Source organism: Kogia breviceps, chromosome 7 (assembly GCF_026419965.1).
Source record: "Kogia breviceps isolate mKogBre1 chromosome 7, mKogBre1 haplotype 1, whole genome shotgun sequence".
Classification (NCBI taxonomy): Eukaryota; Metazoa; Chordata; class Mammalia; order Artiodactyla; family Physeteridae; genus Kogia; species Kogia breviceps.
Window position 1 is genome coordinate 106,738,234 of NC_081316.1, and position 268 is coordinate 106,738,501.

Here is a 268-nt window from a genome sequence, read left to right on the forward strand (position 1 = left end):
TACTCTTCCGTAAAATTTGCTCTGACGCCCTCACCCCACCTTCCGCAATTACACCGGGGGCCCCGGGAGGCGAGGAGGGTGAGAGTTGCCCAGAGCCCGGCCCCCGCCCCGGGACAGCATGCACAAACCCTGTGCCTGCTTCCTCGCCACCTGCCTGGGCTGCCCGCGTTCCGCAGCGGTTCTGGCTCCCTGACGCCGCGGCTCGGGGGCGGGGCGGCTCGAGGCCCCGCCCTTCTGACGTCAGCCTAGCGGGGCGCAACCTGGCAGG